This window comes from Orycteropus afer, unplaced genomic scaffold (assembly GCF_000298275.1).
Source record: "Orycteropus afer afer isolate SDZICR_OR568_19922 unplaced genomic scaffold, OryAfe1.0 scaffold00040, whole genome shotgun sequence".
NCBI lineage: Eukaryota > Metazoa > Chordata > Mammalia > Tubulidentata > Orycteropodidae > Orycteropus > Orycteropus afer.
Window position 1 is genome coordinate 9,027,611 of NW_006921627.1, and position 18,852 is coordinate 9,046,462.

Consider the following 18,852-nt stretch of genomic DNA (forward strand, 5'->3'; position numbering starts at 1 on the left):
TTCTTTTGGACTCTATCCTGGGACTTGTTGGGCTTCGTGAATGGATATATTCTCATCTTTCATCATATCAGGGAAATTCTCTTGCAACAAATCTTTGACAATTTTCTCTGTGGTTTTATTTGTCTCTTCTGTTCTGGAATTTCAATTACACATAGGTTATTCCTCCTGATGGTTTCTCACATGAACCTTAGGCTTTTTTCATTTTATTTTGATCTTTTTTCTGATTGTTCCCTTTCCAAAGAAGTATTGAGGTATTTGTCTTCAATCTCACTTACTCTGTTTTCCATTCATGCTATTCTACTCTTTTGCTTGTTCAATGTGTTATCTATTTCTGATATTTTAGTATTAATCTTCTGCATTTCTATCTGTAGATTTTGTATCATTTCTAATTTGTCATTTATTTTGTCATTTTGTTCTTGTATTGTCTTCTGAAATTGTTCTAGGGTTATGTCTGTGTTTTCCTCAATTTTGTCAGTGTCTTCCTTCATCCGTCTCTCAATCTATTGAAGCTACCTAAATATAATTCTTTTGAATTCCTTATCAGGGAGTTCCACTGCTGCTTCTTCCTCAGAGATGTATCCTGAGTTCATTTTTTTCTGAGCCTGTATCCTGGTCCCTTGTTTCTACTGCTTTATCTTGCTTCTTTGTGTGGACTGTGATGGTCTGTTATCTCTGAGACATTGTGATGTTTTTCTGTTTATATTTAATTGGTGATTGTATGCTGGAGTGATTCACCCAAAATTTTCATTTTCTTTGTTTTGTTTGGATGTATGTGAGTAAGCAGGGAACTGTGCTCCTCTGTTCTCTAGTTGTCAGCACTTATGCACTCACATCCTGTCTCCTTTCCAGTCATCAGCCTCCCACATGTCTGTGCTGTCCTTGGCAAGTGGAGCCTATTCTTAGGTACCTAGAATATGAATGAGTATGCTGTTGCTTTAAATATCCAAAATGGCCACTGCTTGTAAACATTCAAAATGGCGGCATCTTCTGGACAGCTAAAAGTCCATAGCTTAGTTTATCTACTTCTTTGCTGTTTTCCTTTTTAGTCATCAGCTACCAGCACAGTTGTCCATGAATCTCTAGGTGAGCAAGGCCAATTTTTAGGTTAACTCTCAGTTCCTGACATCACTTGGAGATATGCAAACTGTTCATGTCATCAGGATAGCTGACAGTCTGCAGTTCCTTTTGTCTCCTTATTCACTGTTTTCATTCAGGTTCTTCTGGTAGTTGGTATTTAATCTACTTCCGTATCCTTCCTTTCAAAGCTCAGGGCTCCACGATTATATTCTGATTCTGTGTCAATTGGTTTCTGTTTTCTTTGTTGAAGAAGGTCTGTATAGCTTGTCTGGCTATTCCTCCATCTTACCCGAAGTCCTGGAATGTTTTGGAAGTGAGAATGGCCAGACTTCATCTCACCTACTTTGGTCATGTTTTCAGAAGGGACTATTCCTTGGAGAAGGATAGCATGCTTGGTAAAGTAGAGGGTCAATGAAAAAGGAGAACACTCTCAACAAGATGGATTGACACAGTGGCTGCAACATTGGGCTCAAGCATAGCAAGCACTGTGATGATGGCTAAGGACCAGGCAGTATTTAGTCCTCTTGTACTTAGGGTTGCTATGAGTCATTACTGAGTGAGCAGCACCTGAAACAACCAGAAGAGGACAATTTATCAGTATAGAAATTTTCAAATTATATTATATATGAAGTGATAAAACTAATTTTCAACTTGTACATTTAACACACAAATCTACTTACAAGTCTAGTGAATTTAGCAATTCCCTTTCAGTGCTTTTTATAATTTAGTTATTTAAATATACTTAGACTTTAAAAGTCCAGTGTAAAATTTACTAAATACTTCTTTTTAAATCTTGTCACTGTCTGATTAATATACAAAACCTTCCCAAGTACTTAAGCAATTCCAATAAATTAATCTTATAGATATTAATCATTAAGTCTGGTAGTCATGAGAGTACTTACAAACTTAGCAAAATTCTCCTACCTCTCAACTTAAAAATTAGTCAATATTTCTTGCTAAAAACTAAACTCACTGCTGTTGAGTGGATTCTGACTCATAGCGATCCCTCCTTGGGTTTCCAAGATGGTATCTCTATGGAAGTAGATTGCCCAATCTTCCTTCCAAGGAGTGGCTGGTGAGTTTGAACTGCCAGCCTTCAGATGCCATAAGCACCATACCACCAGAGCTTCCCATATTTCTTAAATACACATTTTAAATTGGAATCATAAGAAGAATCTGTTAGACTCTGAAATACTAAGTTAGTAAATATTACAAGTGTTTTAAATACCAAATATGTACAGATCATCCTCAAACTTAACATATAATATTAATAAGAGTTTGAGTACTTCATACCCTCAATACTGGATTTTAAGCTTTTCAGTAGGTAAAGAGCCTAAACAATGAAGGAAACAGTTTTACCATCTCAACCTAGTTGGCATTCCTCTCTCAGTGCATGGACATTACATAAGACCAGGGACGGTGCTCAGGATGTAAGATCTGGTACTCTTATATCCAGGGTGATTTTTTTCATGATAAAGAGGGCTGGACATGCTGAGTACCCATGTATAAGTGTTGTTGTTTAGGACTGTAAGCCGTGCCCTCCTGAGAGGTCACTGACAGTCCATATCCTCTGGATTCAAGTTACACATTGCCTGATCCTCACATATGATTTGAGCCTGCAAGGCTATAAACAATCTCAATCCTTCTTTATCTTCCCCAGAACCTGCTGCTGTTGAGATGATTCCAACTCATAGCAACCTCATGTGCTACAAAGCAGAACTGCTCCACAAGACTTTCTTGGCTGTAATCTTATCAAAAGCAGATTGCCAGGCCTTTTCTTCTGCAATACCACTAAGTGGGTTCAAACTGCTAGCCTTTAGGTTAGCAGTCAAAGATAAACTGTTTGTACCACTTAGGAGCCTTACTTTATCATTCTGTCTCCACAATTCAACAAATTATTTACCTCCTGACTTTTTTGTGCTATTCCCACACTTTCTGGTATACCTTCTTTGGCTTTGCTTGGCTCTAGGGTTACCTCACAAACATTATCCTAATGACATACACTTAAGTTTTATAATGTACTCATGTATGGAGATACATACAAAGAACTCCGAGAACATAAAGAAGAAGCCATCTCTGAATGGAGCAGGGAACACTCCATGGTAAATGTATTTTTATATCTGATTCTTGAATAACCAAGTTCAATGTATGAATGTGCAAGTGCATGTGTTTCAGTGAGGAAGAAGTTCAGAGAGAATGCACAGGGACATGAAAGAATTGATCACCAGTAGCAGGCAGATGGGAGCTCTAGTGGCGCAGTGGGTAAGACGTTTGGCTGCTTACTAGAAGGTCAGCAGTTCAAGCCCTCCAGCTGCTCCTTGGGAAGATAATGAGGTAATCTACTTTTGTAAAGATTTATAGCCTTGGAAACCCTATGGGGATTGCTATGAGTTGGAATTGACTTCATGTAGTGGGTTTTCGTTTGTTTGTTTAGTAGCAGGCAGAGTCAGTGTTGGGAGGAGGGAAGAGTGATAAGTTTAAATATTACCTTGCAAGTGATTCAGAGTGATTTAGCAGGTAAGGTCTACACAAATTTGAGTTCAAATATGAACTCCACCAATTCTTAGCTATGAGATCTTGGACAAGTCACCCAATCACAATTTCTCAGCCTCAAGTCCTTGTCTAAAATGATGATAATAATATGCCACCAGAGCTCCTAATACTAAAACCTACATTATGGGATTGTGATAAGGAATTAAATGAGCTAATGCATATAAAATGCTAGCTGTATGCTAGCGTTTAAATAAATACTAGCTATTGTTATTCAGGAGCTCTTATGATGTAGTGGTTAAAGCATTTGGCTGCTTACCAAAAGGTCAGAGGTTTGAACTCACCAGCCGCTCTGTGGGAGAAAGATGAGACAGTCTGCTTCCATAAAGATTTACAGCCTTGCAAACCCTATGGGGGCAGTTCTACTCTGTCCTAAGGGAAAGTTATGAGTCTGAATCTACTCAAAGGCAGTGGGGTTTTTTTTTTTTTTTTTGCTTTATTGTTATTTAGGAGCTCAGTGGTTAAGCACATAGCTGCTAACCAAAAAGTCAGTGATTTGAACCTACCAGCCACTCAATGGGAGAAAGATGCAGCAGTCTGATTCTATAAAGATTTACAGCCTTGGAAATCCTATGGAGCAGTTCTAGCCTGTCATACTGGATCACTGAGTCAGAGTCTACTCTATGGCAATAGATTTGGGTTTTGTTTTTTATTGTTATTTAGGTAGGGGAATATCAAGACTAAGTGCATATATTTTCTCCTGGCTTAAAAATAAGTAATAGCTACATGCATGAGAAGGAGGAAGGGATCTCTATTATATAAATACTGGACACATGGACTTAGAAAAGTTAAATTGCCCTATTAATAAGTAGATGAGCTTGTTTTCTGACGAAGATCTATTTGGCTGCAAAACTGATGCCTTGTTCCAGGAAGGATTTAAGGACACACTGAAGGACATTTTCAAATCTACATTTTGGAAGGTCAAAAAGTAAATGGGAGGCATATTTCCTGTGAAGGAAAGTGCTGAGTGAGAATGAGATGAAGAGCAGGATCAAAAGTTGAAGAGGGAAGCAAAGACTTGAGTGCCTTGATGTGCAGAGCTGGTGATGCCAGCAGAGAGAGAGAGGGCATCGTTCATGGTGCCTGGTCCTAGAGGAAGTGGAAGAGACAGAATCCAGAGCACAGATGAGGGATTAGCCTCAAACACCATAATAGCATGATCTGATAATAATACAACATGAAAGTATATATTAAACAAAACCTACCTCTCATGTATTCAAAGTATAACTTTATTATTAGTTTTTTTTTCCTTGACGTTCCTTTATGCATTCTCTGTACTAGAATGTAAAATCCCCATGAGAGCAGGAATTTTTATCTGTTTTTTCACTGCTATATTCTTAGCACCTAAAACTGCCAGACACCTACTTCTTATTAGGTGCTAGTGAGTGGGCTCTGATTCATGTTTTTGTTGTGTGCTCTCGAGTTGATTCTGACACATATGATCCAAAATTACAGAGAAGAACTGCCCTATAGAGGTTTTTAGGCTGTAAACTTTATGGGAGAAGATCTCCAGGTCTTTTCTCTTGTGGAGTAACGGGTGAGTTTGAACTTTTCAGTTAGCAGCTGTGGTAGTAGAAAAAAGACCTTCAGATTCAAAGAAGTTCTATAACCAAAACTCACTGCCATCCAGTGGATTCCAATTCATAGTGACCCCCACTGGGTTTCCAAGCGTATAAATCTTTATGGAAATGATTGTCTTATCTTCCTCCCACGGAGCAACTGGTGGATTTGAACCACTGAGATTCTGGTTAGCAGCCAAATGCCTTACCCACTATGATACCAGAGTTCCTCAAGAGGCTCTATAAACCAAAAACTAAACCCACTGCTATCAAATCAATTCCAACTCGTAGTGACCCCCATTGGGTTTCTGAGGCAGTAAGTCTCTTTTTTTTTTTTTTTCCCCAATTTTTATTGTGATTTGGGTGAAAATTTACAGAGCAAATTCATTTTTCATACAACAGCTCACACTTTGTCTTATAACATTGACTGCAATTTCCCACAATGTAACAGCTCCTCTCCCACTTCCTCCTCTTAGCTCTTCCCTGTGTCCTTCCCTCCCATGCACTGCTGCCCTGCTGAGCTGTCTTCCTGTGCACACCAGGCCTTTCTATTCTCCCTTGATTGATCTCTCCAAGGAGTGTATCTACTTAATGTAAATGTTCAGCTCATATGCCTGTCTTTTTTTGGCTGGAAGCCATATGAGTGGATTCAGTTCCAGACCTGAAGGGCAGCTAAGGTCCATAGTCTCAGGGGTTCCACCAGGCTCTATGAGACTAGCAAATCTGGTCCTTTTTTTTTTTAAAATGATTTTTAGTTTTGTTCCACATTGTTCTCCCACTCTATCCAGGATCTCCTGCATAGATCCCCCTCCAAGTGGTTGACAGTGGTAGCTGGGCACAATCTAATTCTGGTTTCATAGTTATAGGTTGAGGATTGTACCAGTTCCTTGGACTAATTATTTCCATGTGTCTTTGGTTTTCTTTGCTCTGAATGAGCAGAGATCCATTGTTGCATCTAGATGGCTGCTTGCAAGCTTTTACGATTCCAATCGCTACTCGTCATAGTGGGATGTGGAACTATGTGTTTTTTGTAGTGTGTTATGCCAATTGAGCTTGATGTCTCCTGTCACTATGGTCCCAAGCCCACAGGTCCAACTACTCACTCCCTCTGGGTAGCTGGCTGTGACAAAGAAGTGACAACCTTGTCCCTTGTCAGTTCTACTATATACCTCAGAATTCTTACAGAACACAAAAATACACTTGTAAAAACATTGTATGCCAACCCTATACGTGGTCATGGGCACACTCCCCCCTGCATAGATATACCCAGTCTTTCAGTCTGTCCACCCATATATCAATATTTGCCATCACTAACAACACCTCTTGGTGATAAAGCTTTACAGAAATAGATTGTCCAGTTTTCCTTCATGGAGTGGCTGGTGGGTTTGAACTGCCATCCTTCTGGTTAGTGGTCAAATGCCTAGGCACTGTGCCACCAGAGCTCCTTAAGAGGTTCTATAACCAAAAAACAAACCAAACCCACTGCTGACGAGTCGGATCTGACTCATAGCAACCCCTTCTTGGGCTTCTGAGGTAGTATCACTATGGAAGTAGATTGCCCAACCTTCCTTGTGAGGAGTAGCTGGTGGGTTTGAACCACCAGCCTTCTGGTTAGCAGTCAAATGTCTTAGGCACTACATTACCAGAGCTCCTAAGAGGTTCTATAGAGATCTTTTTATTAAGCCTTAGATAGGACAAAGACAAAACAAAGACAGTCATCCAGGAACAGGTAAACCATCAACATGTACACAGCTCAAGAAGCTGAATGGAGTCTGATGAGTCACAGCCATGGGGAAAATTATATATGATTGAAAACAAAGGAAATCATCATAAAAGCACACTTGGTGGTAGATCAATTCATTACTGTCATAGGCATGACTACAGAATAGGGGACAGGGCCATGATTGGAATATATGCATAATTGAAGATTGAAAAGTTTACAGGATTAGTTCTGGGGCTTGACCATGCAGCCTGAGTCATAGCCACAAGGTGGCTACAAGATAATACCAGGACACAAGCTTAAATTAGATAAGGACACACTCAAGCAAGTTCCCTAGTTCTTTGTGTGAGTAATAATCTGCTTTCAACCACACTCTTCTGAGACAAACTGCCCCTTCCTAGGTTTGTCCTGGAACTTGTCTATGAACAGCCACAATGCTGGTTTAATGGTCAGAAAGAACTCAAATGGCATCTTATGTCAAGACTCAAAATGAAGTTGGGTCTCCCACTGTAGACTACAGCCTTCCACAACCTAAGTGCTTTAGAATTTAAACTCCAATACATAGCCAAGAGTATAATCACTGTGAACCTTATAGATAACAAAACAAAATGTTACCCAGTCCCGCACCATCTTCATAACTGTTGCTGTATTTGAGCCTATTATTGAAGCCACCTAAACCAAACCAAACTCACTGCTGTTGAGTAGGATCTGACTCATAGCTACCCCTCCTTGGGTTTCCGAGGCAGTATCACTATGGAAGTAGATTGCCCAGTCTTCCTTCTGAGGAGTGGCTGGTGGGTTTGAACCACAGCCTTCTGGTTAGTAGTCAAATGCCTCCAGTGCTTAATAAATATTTGATAAATGAATCAATGGATGAATGGCTAAGGTGGGCACATTCTTTCCTTATCCTTAGATGAAAACTCTAACCACAAATTGTTCTGGTCTGGTTCAAGTAACAACAGTTTCATTTCTGTAATAAAATCTCAACTAAAAATAGGCTCGATTTGTTAATTAGAATGCCCAGTTTCATGTAATAATCAAAACCCTAGCTTATTAGCCTTACTTGTCTTCTATGCCCTGAGCTGTAGTCCAGAAAACCTGTAAGGGCAGCTTCTTGTTTTGTTTTCACTCATCTTCATTACCCAACAGAGTACAACCAACAGAGAACAAACCAACAGACTTTGTGCTCTCTCTAGGTCTGGGGCAAGTTTAAGAGGGGGTTGGGGGAAAAGGCCACAATATTTTGGGGGTGAGGGTCTTTACTGACAGATGTCTGAGGCTTCTTGGCAGCAGATATTTAAAGCTGAATCTCATGGGATATTTTCATGAAAGTGATGATGGTTTGGGATTGTTAAATGAAGCTGTTGACATAGCTGTTCCAGAGAATGAAGTATCATATTAATAAAATATTACCCATTAACACCTTTGTACAAATTGAAGTAGCTACACTTCACTGATAAGGATCTGAATGTCTGAATAAGGATGAATAATGTATGAAGTTAGGGGGTAGTGTTAGATGGAAGCAGTAGTAAGATATTCATAAGAAATTTGAGTTAACAAATTGTAAGAGTCTTTAGAGATTATGTAGTTCAACCTCTACATTTTATAATTGAAAGAACTGAGTAAAAGCAAGAGAAGTTTTATATAGCATCTGAGTGGGAAACACAAATCTGTTCTGGGTCCAGGCAGTCTTTAAATAGGACAATGGGAAGTTGATGTGTGGCAGAAAATTTGCACTTTAATGGAAAAGTATGCCTTAGCTGGAGTCTACACTGTAGACATCCTTCCTGGTAACCAGATTCTGATTCTATGGAAGCTATTTAACAACTCTGCAAGTTGTAGATACCTGATGTTGTTGTTGTTGTTATGTGCTTTCAAGTTGGACCTGACTCATAACGACCCCTCCTTGGGTTTCTGAGACAGTATCACTACGGAAGAAGATTGCCCAACTTTCCTTCCGAGAAGTGGCGGGTGGGTTTGAACTGCCAGCCTTCTGGTTAGCAGTCAAGTGCCTTAGGCACTATGCCACCAGAGCTCCTAGATACCTGCTAGCAAAGCAAAATAACTCTTGTATATAAATATGTATGGGAGTCCCTATGTGGTGCAAATGGTTAAGCTTGGCTAGTAACCAAAAGGCTAGAAGTGCTAGTCCATCCAGAGGTGTCTCAGAGGGTGGGCCTGGTAATCTATTTCCAAAAGGTCATTTTGTTTTGTTGTTGTTGTTAGGTGTCATTGCATCAGCTCTGACTCACAGTGACCCTCTGTACAACAGAATGAAATACTGCCCAGTCCTGTGCCAGCCTCACAATCCTTGCTGTATCTGAGCCCATCATTGCAGCCACTGTGTCAATCCATCTTGTTGAGGGCCTTCCCCTTTTTTGCTGAACCTCCACTTTACCAAGCATGTTATCCTTCCCCAGGGAATGGTTCTGTCTACCAAAGTGGGTAAGACAAAGTCTGGCCATTCTTGCTTCCAAGGAGCATTCCAGCTGCACTTCTTCCAGGACAGATTTGTTTGTTCTTCCGGCAGTCCATGGTACTTGCAATATTCTTCAGCAACACCACAACTCAAAAGCATCAACTCTTCTTCGATCTTCCTTATTCACTGTCCAGCTTTCACATGCATAGGAGGCTATTGGAGATACCATGGCTTGGGTTAGGCACACTTTAGTCTTCAAAGAGACATCTTTGCTCTTCAGCACTTTAAAAAAAAAGATTTTTTGTAGCAGATTTGCCCAGTGTGCTATGTCATCTGATTTCTTGACTGCTGCTTTCATTGGTATTGATTGTGGAACCAAGTTATATGAAATCTTTGATAGCATTTATCTCCATTTATCATGATGCTGCTTATTGGTCCAGTTGTGGGGATTTTTGTTTTCTTTATGTTGAGGTATAATCCATACTGCAGACTGTAGTCTAATCTTCATCAGTAAGTGCTTCAAGTCAAACCAAAATGTCATAGCCATTGAAAACCCTCTGGAGCACAGTTCTACTCTGCAATACATGGGATCACCATGAGTATTCAGTGGAGATTCAACCGACTTCCTGTGGAAGAGGCCAGTTATGCCTTCACTGACATATTTATTTCAGTATTTCTGTTATTATTCTCTTTCCTCACTAATGAGTTCAATAAAATATTTATTTATTTATTTATTGCTGTTGAGAATGTACAGCAAAACACACACCAGTTCTACAGTTTCTACATATACCATTTAGTGACATTGATTACTTTCTTTGAGTTCTGTAACCATTCTCATCCTCCTTTCCTGAGCTGTTTCTCCTCCATTAGCATAAACTGTCCCTAAGTTTCCTATCTAATCCTTTGAGTTAAAAACAGTAAATACAAATCCAAAAGATTAATACTAAAATTTCAGAAAAGGATAATACATTGGAAGGACAAAAGAGTAGAAGTGAATCAGTGGAACAAAGAATTAGCGAGATTGAAGACAAATTTCTCAATACAAATCTTTTGGAAGAACAGTCAGGAAAAAGAATTAAACAAAAGGAAGAAAACTTATGATTCATTTGGGACACCATGAAGAGGGTTAATTTACATGTGATTGGAATTCCAGAACAGGAAGAGATGGAAAAAAAAAAGAAAAACCCTGAGAAATTTGTTGAAGATTTATTGGAAGAAAAATTCCATAATATCATGAAAGATAAGAAGATATGCATTCAAGAAGCTCAATGAACCCTAGATAGAATAGAGCCCCCCCCAAAAAAAAATTCACCAAGGCATATCATAATCAAACTTTCCAAAATCAAAGACAAAGAAAGAATCTTGAAAGCAGCTTGGGAAAAAGGAAAAGTCATTTATGAAGGAGAATCAGTAAGACTAAACTCTGATTTTTCAGCAGAAATCATGCAGGCAAGAAGGCAATGGGAGACATAGATAAAATGCTGAAAGAAAAAATTGCCAAGTGAATTATATATTCAGCAAAATTGTCTCTCAAATATGATAGTAAAACTAGAACATTCTCGGATAAACCAAAATTACGAGAATTTGCAAAAACTAGAGCAACCTTATAAGAAATGCTAGAGGAAGTCCTCTGCACAGAGAACCTCCAGACAGAGAACCACCAAAGACAGACAACAATTGGAGATTAATGTATGTGGCAACATCACCTGGAAATCAATCCAGAGACATAAGGATCAAAAATAAGATAAACCTGTTGTTGTTGTTATGTGCCGTCGAGTCGGACCTGATTATAGCAACCCCTCCTTGGGTTTCTGAGGCAGTATCACTGTGGAAGTAGATTGCCCCATCTTCCTTCTGAGGAATGGCTGGTGGGTTTGAACTGCCAGCCTTCTGGTTAGCAGTCAAGTGCCTTAGGAAACCTACAAGATGGAGAATAAGGAACCAGAAATATCAATCTGTAAATGATGATAACTACATAGCAAAAAGAAAGAATAAATGATGTAGTTACAGAACTTCCAAACAGAGAGGAAGTCAAGACAATACCAAGATAGAATGGACTGCTTTACACTTGGGAAGATTTTGCCTATGCTCTGCAATTCAGATCCCTCAAAGCTAAGCATTATTTCCTTGTTGTATTTCTTGTTGCATTTGGGAAGGAGTTTTGCAATGATGATCTGTTTATGTCTCCATTTACAAAAATGGCAAGGAAGTGGCATCTTCTGACCTCCTGTAACTTCATGAGGGGGAGACATAATCACCATCAGTAGCCCAAGGCTTATTCCAATGAGGCCAGACATGTCACCAACCTCCAGCCTATTTACTAACTCTGATGCCAACTGTCACTCCCATAGCACTCACTACTTCTCTGCTGGGTTGGATAATTTATTGCAATGGCCACATAGAACTCACAGACAATACTCATGATTATGGGGTTTATTAGGGAAGTAACAGGCTATAATTCAGGTTCAGGAATGCTCTCTGGACACATTTCTTCGATCAGGACAGGTTCCCCCCACCATGCCCTCAGGCATGTGTCTCTGGCCCTTGGCTTCTCTGCCAGGTCTCTGCTCTGCTTGGGAAAGTGTTACAAAGCTCTTTTAGCTCTGCCGGTAGGTACACTTAGGTGCATCCCACTCTGCCAGCATAGCTCCTGCTTAAAGTCACTCAGCTTTCCTGTTCCATGGGCCAGCAAGCCCACTACTCTGTCTCTTCCCTCTTGGTTCCTTAGCCGTTGTCTCAGCCAGTCATCTCTGCTGTCTTTCTGTGAAGGAGGTCCAGCGCAGTGATCTTGGGTCCAAGGACATGCTCCACTCCAACTCCAGTTCTTCTCTTTCGATAGTAGTGAGATCTCTCCTTTTGCCTCTAAGAGGGCTCGTTTTAAGCCTAGCAGAATGACAAAACCAATACCCACATTTGAGTTCCCTACACCTTATTTGCATGGTCCCACCCAGTAATCTGGTGGAAGTCACAAAGACTGGTTAGAAAAGCCATACCAAGTCATTCACTGCACCACACCGTCTTCCCCGAATCCTTGTGTTGAGCCCGTGTTCGGAAAGGAATGTCGACGCGAGGAAGCCACCACTAACACGATAAAGCAAAAGCAAAAGGAAAGTTTATTTGCTAGCTTGAGCTAGGGTCCCTGCTCTCACCGACTTAGCAGCTTGGGCAAAAGACCTCGTGCTCTTTTACTATCACATTTTTATAGGAAAAATATAAGGTGGAGTAGCACCAGGGCAAAGGAGTACAAATGATTGGTTGTTGTTAAGGGGTTTAGGGCAGGGGTCTGAGATGTTGGGGGACGTGTTGGAATCCCCCGGTTCCAAAGTCTAGTTAGGGAATTATTATCTAGGGAGGATGCAGAGCCCTGATACGTGGGAGACTTCAGGAGCCTAGGCAAATCTCTGATCCACGCTGAATCCGGAGGAAATCTCTGATACGTGCTGAATCCGGAGGGTAGATAAAAGCCCTGAGGCATGGGGCCTGTTAGAATCCCTGACACTAAAGACTTCTGGTTAAAGATTTACCTGGAGGCCATTAGGACTCAGGCCTCACACTTGAGTTAAATAAAACTCTTTATTTAACATCGTTAACACATGTTTATTTTTGGATTTCTATGACAGTCATGATTTTTACCTTTTTTTTTTTTTTTTAAATTATCTTTAATAAAAGGGACTGTTGTGGACTGAGGCATGGACACCTCCACCTAAGAGGCAGCCCATGCCAGCTGCCTCCAGGGGGATGTTGTCTAATCTCCAATTTTCCAAGGGAAACTGGAAACAGAATTTTAGCATGAAACTTCTTTAAATATTGGTAACTAATTATGAAAATATTTAAAGCACTAAGTATCCAACAAAACTTGGTGGCCAGATCTGGCCCACTGGCCATATGGATGGGGCCTTTGCTATGAATAAGATGTCAGGAAATCAGGGGACACCTGGATCCAAGAAGTATCATTTGATGGTCTGAAGTTCACCAAAAGCTCCCTAAGATCTTTTTGTGTCCTCACCACCTAACAGTAGATTTCATCACCCAAGTTTACAGGACAGTGGCAAATGTGCTAAGTATCTGAAAGTAAGTGGCAGCAAAAGACCTGATCTAGGTCTTCCATCCAGCACTGTTTCTCTTCACCCTGGAACACTTGGAAGTGGAGCAGACTGGGGTTAGCCCAAGCCTGAGCAGTGTGAGATCATCATGTTCATAAGAAATGTAGTAAAGAAATCCTTAAAAAGAGTAAGGATGGATAGATTTTTTTTAAATGCATTTTATTGAAATATAATTTATATACAGTGAAATGCACAAAACCAAAGTGACAGGGGTCAATGCACTTTTTTTTTTTCTTCTTTGCAGTGTTCCCTGCCCTCCTTTCCCACCCCTGGTAACCAACAAAGAAAGTTTCCCTCCACACACAAACCCTTCCCTGACCCTTCACAACAACGAACCAATACTATAATTGTCCTTCTGCGATCAACCCATTTCACTCAGCATAATGTCCTCCAGCTCTGGTAGCGTAGTGCCTAAGGCATTTGACTGCTGACCAGAAGGCTGGCAGTTCAAACCCACCAGCCACTTCTCAGAAGGAAGGTTGGGCAATCTACTTCCATAGTGATTCTGCCTCAGAAACCCAAGAAGGGGTCACTATGAGTCAAGTCTGACTCTATGGCAAATAACAACAACAATGTCCTCCAACTTCATCCACATTATGCGGTGTTTTGCAGACTCTACATTATTCTTTAGTGCTGCATAGCATTCCATATGTGTATGAACCATAGTTTGGTCATCCACTCTTCCACTATAAATCTTAGAGATAAGTCCCTTGCCAGATATGTAATTATCAGCAAATATGATTTTGTTGCTGTCATTTTTGTTTTGTGCTTTTTTCATGATGTCAATTCTTTGTTCCATGTAATTTTCTATGCTGAGCTCGTTTTGCTTATGAATCGTGTTATCACTTCCTTCCTTGCTATTGTTTTAGTATTTGCTGAATATTTATGCTGGTCCTCTTTTTTATTTTGATGTGAAGGTTTATCACTTTTCTTTGAGGTTACCCTATGATTTATAATTTTCTTCCCAAGTTTAGAACAGTCCCTTCTATCTTGCAGTTGTCTTGACTTCCCTACCATCTAAAAATTCTGCACCGACACAGTTTTTTCCCTCTTTTTGGTTTGTAGTTGTCCTCATTTGTCAATTGATGTCTCTGGTTCCCTGTTTACAATCTTGTAGGCTTTATTCACTTTGTATACTTCCATAGCTGGGTTGGTTTCTGGGTTATATTATCATGTGTGTTAATGGTCATCTGTTGTTGGCTGTTGTTGCTTCTCTGTCCAAAGGGCTCCCTTTAGCATCTCTTGTAAGGTTGGTCTGGTTTTAACAAATTCCCTTAATTTCTGCTTATCTGGACAGGTCCTAATTTCACCATCATATTTGAGGGACAGTTTTCTGTATACACAACTCTTGGTTGGAAAATTTTCTCTTTCAGTGTTTTATATATACCATCCTAATGTCTTCTTGCCTGCATAGTTTCTGTCCAGAAATCCAAGCTTAGTCTTATTGCTTGCCCCTTGTAGTTAACTTTTCATTTTTCCTGTGCTGCTCTCATGATTCCTTCTTTGTCTTTGGTTTTGGTAAGTTTGATGATATGTCTGGGTGATTTTCTTTTGGGGTCTATCCTGTTTGGGGTTCATTGGACTTCCTGAATGGATATATTCTCATCTTTCATCATACTAGGAAAATTCTCTTCCAACAAATCTTCGACAATTTTCTCTGTGGTTTTATTTTTCTCTTCCCATTCTGGATTTCCGATGACATGTAGGTTATTCCTTTTGATGGTATCCCACAGGAACCTTAGGGCTTTCTTCATTTTGTTTTGATCTTTTTTTGTGATTGATCCCTTTCCAAAGAAGTGTTCTGGTATTTGCCTTCAATCTCTCTAATTCTGTCTTCCATTGATTCAATTCTGCTTCTTTGCTCATTTAATGTCCTATTTATTTCTGAAAATTTAGTATCAATCCTCTGGATTTCTGTCTGTAGATTTTGTATTATTTCTAATTTTTCATTTATTTTGTCATTTTCTTCTTGTATTGTCTCTCAAAATTGTTCTAGGGTTTTCTCTGTGTTTTCCTTGATTTGTCTCTCAATTTATTGAAGACACCTAAATATAATTCTTTTGAATTCCTTATCAGGGAGTTTCAATGCTGCGTCTTCCTCGGGGATGTGCTTTGGTTCTGTATCCTGGTCCCTTGTTTCTCCTGCTTTATCTTGCTTCTTTGTGTGCACTGTGATGCTGTGTTGTCTCCAAGACATTGTGATGTTTTTGTGTTTATATTTAATTGGTGATTGTATGTTGGAGTGACTTGCTCACGATTTTCATTTTCTTTGTTTTGTTTGTACATTATCTATGCAAGCAGGGTACTGTGTTCCTCTATTCACTAGCTGACAACATTTATGCACTCATCACCTGTCTCCTTTTCTGTTGTCAGCCTCTCATATGTCCCTGCTGACCTTGGCAAACAGAGGCTATTCTTATGTCCCTGGAGTCTGAATGAGAATTCTATCACTTTAAAATCCAAAATGGTTGCCACATGTAGAGATTCAAAATAGCTGTGCCCTCGGTCACTTTAAATATCCAAAATAACCACCACTTATAAACATGCAAAATGGTTGCACCCTCAGTCACTTCAAATATCCAAAATGGCGCTGCTTGTAAACATTCAAAATGGCTGTGCCCTCAGTCACTTTAAATATCCAAAATGGCTGCTTTGTGTAAACAATCAAAATGGCTGTGCCCTCCGGACAGCAGAAAGTCAACAGCTCAGGTTGTCTCTCTCCTGGCTGCCTCCCTTCCAGCCATAGACCACCAATACAGTTGTACCTGCAGCCCTCAGTGACCAGGGCTAATCCCTAGGTCAATTCTCAGGTCCCAACACCACCCAGAAACATCCAGGCCATTGGTCCCATCAGAGTAGTTGACAGTCCGCAGCTCCAACCGTCTCTGTACTCACTGCCTTCTTTCAGGTTCTTCTACTAGTTGGTGCCCAACTCACCTCTGTATAGTTCCCCTCAAAGCTCAGGGATCCAGGACCATCCTCTGCATCTCTATCAACTGGCGCCCCCCCTTCCTTGTTGAAGAGGGCCTGTGCAGCTTGTCTGCCTATTCCTCCATCCCACCAGAAGTCGGGATGGGTAGATTTTTAAAGAATTTTCTTAACCTACTGTGGTGGTTATGTTTGTGTATCAACTTGGCTGGGCCTAGTTGAGTGGCTGGACAGCTGGTGGTAGTAATTCCCCATGATGAGACTGGCAATCAACTCCCTGGTGGGATCTACCACAAGAAGCTGAGTAGCTGCTTTGGGTATGTGGTCTGCTTCTTGTATATAAGAAGCAGCTTTGGGAATGGTCTCTAGCTTATGGCAGCTTGAACCTTGTATGTATCTGTATCATTATTCAGCAGCCTGACATGCTCTGCCAACCTTGGGACTTATAATTGACTTAAATTAATTGCCTGCCATGTGTTTTGGTAATATCAGAACTATGCCATTTTGTTTGTCAACTTTGGGCTTATCAGCCTCAGCAGCCAGCAGCTGTCTGAGTGAAGAAAAGCCTCTAGCTTCAGTGGGCTGGGAGCTGAAGGCAGAGCTGAAGCCCAAGGTTGAGGGGCTTTCACCCAGCCCCTAGAGCTTGGCACTTTGAACTTGGACTTTGTGTGTGTGTGTGTGTGTGTGTGTGTTATTTGGGTGAAAATTTACAGAGCAAATTCATTCCCATACAGCAGTTCACATACACTTTGTCTCATGACATTGACCACAATTCACCACAATGCAATAGCTCCCCTCCCACTTCCTCCTGACAGTCACCTCTTCCCTGTGTCCATCCCTCCATGCATCCCTATCCCCTGAGCTGTCTCCCTGTGCATCAACAGCCCTACTTTCTCCCATGATTGTTATCTCCAAGGAGTGTATTTACCTCAGGCAAATGTTCAACTCCTATGCCTGTCTTTTGCTTGGCTGGAAGTCACAGGTGTGGGTCCAATTCTAGACCTGAAGGGCAGTTAGGGGCCATAGTCTCAGTGGTTCCACCAGGCCCTATCACACCAGCAAACCTGGCCCCCCCCCTTTTTTTCCCCAAATGATTTTGAGTTTTGTTCCACATTTTTCTCCCTCTCTTTCCAGGGTCTCCTATATAGATCCCCCTCTGAGTGGTTGATATTGGTAGCACCATCTAGTTCTGGTCTCATAGTCGTATAGGCTGTGGATCGCATGGTGTACCAGTCACTAGGACTAATTCTTCCCATGAATCTTTGGTTTTCTTCATTCTTTTTTGCGTTGGATGAGGAGAGACCCATTGCTGCATCCAAATGGCTGCTTGCAGGCTTTTAAGATCCCAGTTGCTACTCGCCAAAGTAGGAGATGGAACAATGTTTTGTGTAGTATGTTATGCCAATTGACCTTGATGTCCCCTGTGACTATGGTCCTGAACCCACAGGTTCAACTTGGTCCCTCTGGGTAGCTGGCTATGACCAAGAAGTGACTACAAACTTGTCCCTTGTCAGTTCTATTATACACCTGGGAATTCAGATCATACAAATATACTTATAGGACCATTGTCTGCCAACCCTATACATGGTCTTGGGTACACTTCCCACTTCATAGACATACCTAACAGTTCAGTCTGTCCACTCATCTATCTACCCATATACCCATGTTTGCCTTCACTGACAAAGTAGTACTGTATGTGCAAAAGGTGAACTTGGACTTAAAGCCTCCAAATTGTAAGAATAAACTTCTGTTTGTTAAGGTGATCCCATTTGTAGAACTGTGCTCCATGGAGTTTCAATGGCTGAGTTTTGGAAGTATATTGCCAGGTCTCTCTTCTGAGATGCCTCTGGGTGAATTCAAACTTTCAACCTTTTGGTCAGCAGTCAAGTGCATTAAACATTTGCACCACTCAGGGACTCCTGCTGGAACATAGGGTAAATTAAAAAGGAAAATCTCTACATTTTGAATATCTTTAATAGGTTTCATGATCATAGTACATAAAACATTCATTCATTATTTCTAAAAATTATTAGCCTTCTACTAAATTTGCTTAACACTGCTAGACTCCACTTGGGATAGCAAATATGTATAAGATGAGCTCTGCCCTTGCTTGTTTCACTCACTCATATAAATATGAGTGGGTAAAGGAACATAGGATAAGAGGGTGTAGTTCTTTTCCAAGATTCACCTTAGCCCTGGAGCACAGATCCTTTAGTAAAGCCACTCTACTGGTTTGAAAGTCATGTCAATATTTGCTTGAATAAATCAACTTGTTCCAACACAGTCATTCACATACACATGTACATACGCATAAACTATATATATATATATACACACTCACACACACACACATAGCTATGTATAATTATGTTCAACTATATAAGGCACTTGATTGCTAACCAGAAGGCTAGCGGTTCAAACCCACCAGCCACTCCTCGAAAGGAAGGTTGAGCAATCCTACTTCCGTAGTGATACTGCCTCGGAAACCCAAGGAGG